Here is a 1,950-nt window from a genome sequence, read left to right as displayed (position 1 = left end):
ATCTCATAGGATCATAAATTTTAAAGATAATCTCCTTGTCACCTACTCTAAGTACCAATTTACCGTCACCCACATCGATTACAGCCCTAGCAGTGGTTAAAAATGGGCGCCTTAAAATTAAAGGCACTTCCACATCTTCGTCCATGTTAAGCACAACAAAGTCAATAGGAAATATGAATTTATCTACTTTCACAAGTACGTCTTCTATAATACCCCTAGGATATTTAACAGATCTATCGGCTAATTGAATACTCATCCTAGTCTGTTGGAGTTTCCCAAGACCTAATTTTTTGAACATTTTGTAGGGCATGACGTTAATACTAGCCCCTAAATCAGCTAATGCATTATTAACATTTAAACTACCAATTAAGAAGGAATCGTAAAACTCCTTGGATCTTTTAGTTTGTTGGGTAATTTATTCTGGAGAATAGGTGAGCAAACTGCATTTAGCTCCACATGTGACGCATCGTCCAACTTTCACTTATTTGCTAAAAGCTCATCTAAAAATTTCATTGCGTTTGGCATCTGTGATAGAGCTTCAATAAACGGTAAGTTAATGTATAATTTTTTTAAGAGTTTAAGGAATTTACCAAATTATTCATCTGAGCGGTCTTTCCTTGTCGCGTTGGGGTATCGCACACGAGGTTTATATTCGACATTCACTGAATTGTTTTTATCATGACGTACCTCACCTTGATCTCTGCTCACCACAGTTTGTTGTCTCGGTTCTGGCTCAGGCTCAACGATTCCTTCTTCATCTTAAACATTAATCACGTTGAGCTGCTCCCTTGGGTTGGTTCAGTATTACTTGGAAAGCTACCTTGTGGTCGTTCAGAGATTAGTTTGGACAGCTGGCCTACCTGAGTTTTGAGCCCTTGGATCGACGCTTGTTGACTTTTAAGTGCTATCTCGGTGTTCTGGAAACGAGTTTCGGACACCAAGATAAATTTAGATAGTATCTCTTCAAGGTTCAGTTTCTTTTCCTATTGATAGGGTGGTTGTTGAAAACCCGAAGGATGTTGTGGTCTTTGATTTCTTTGACCGCCCCACGAGAAATTGGGATGGTTCCTCTAACCTGCATTATAAGTGTTACTATATGGGTTATTTTGGGATCTAGAGTTATTGTTACCCATATATTGGACTTATTCCTCCTCGATGCTAGGGTTGAGGGGCTGATACTCTGTGCATACTCCTCCTCCATTCGTCTCACACCTCATTACTGGATGTACCTGAGTAGACCCAAGTAAACCATCAATCTTTTTATTTAGAAGTTCTACCTGGTTTGACAGCATAGTAACCGAATCGATGTTATAAACACCTGCTATTTTAGTTGGCTTAGTCCTCATGACTTGCCACTGATAGTTATTCAGTGACATCTCTTGAATAAATTCGTAAGCCTCTTCAGGTGTTTTGTTGTTGATGGTTCTTCCGGCTGCTGCATCAATCATTTGCCTTGTCGAGGGATTCACACCATTGTAGAATGTTTGAACTTGCAACCATAGGGGTAATCCATGGTGAGGACACCTTCGCAGTAGGTCCTTGTATCTCTCACATGCATCGTAAAGAGTTTCTAAGTCCATCTGCACAAACGAAGAGATATCATTACGTAATTTGACTGTTTTAGCCGGTGAAAAATATTTTAATAGAAATTTTTCAATCATTTGTTCCCAAGTAGTAATTGACCCTCGTGGTAGCGAGTTCAACCACTATTTAGCTTTGTTCCTTAATGAAAAAGGGAATAACCGAAGATAAATGGCATCGTCAGAAATACCATTAATTTTAAATGTATCGCAGAATTCCAGGAAATTTGCCAAGTGAGTGTTTGGATCCTCATATTGCAAACCATCAAACTGAACAAATTGCTATATCATTTGAATAGTGGCAGGTTTTAGTTCAAAATTATTCGCAGCAATAGCAGGCCTAACTATACTTGACTCAGTTCCTGTTAAA

At 38.8% G+C, this 1,950-nt stretch overlaps 1 non-coding gene across 1 annotated transcript; it reads left to right on the top strand.

Annotated features, from left to right (window-relative positions):
- Positions 1-1,506: 1,506 nt before the first annotated feature.
- Positions 1,507-1,612, top strand: LOC128293588 (small nucleolar RNA R71). The gene has a single exon (XR_008283769.1). It is a non-coding gene; the product is annotated as a small nucleolar RNA R71 (small nucleolar RNA).
- The last annotated feature ends 338 nt before the right edge of the window (positions 1,613-1,950 follow it).

This window comes from Gossypium arboreum, chromosome 5 (genome assembly GCF_025698485.1).
Source record: "Gossypium arboreum isolate Shixiya-1 chromosome 5, ASM2569848v2, whole genome shotgun sequence".
Lineage (NCBI taxonomy): Eukaryota > Viridiplantae > Streptophyta > Magnoliopsida > Malvales > Malvaceae > Gossypium > Gossypium arboreum.
The sequence above is the reverse complement of the archived record's forward strand: the minus strand, read 5'-3'. Positions and strand labels throughout refer to the sequence as shown.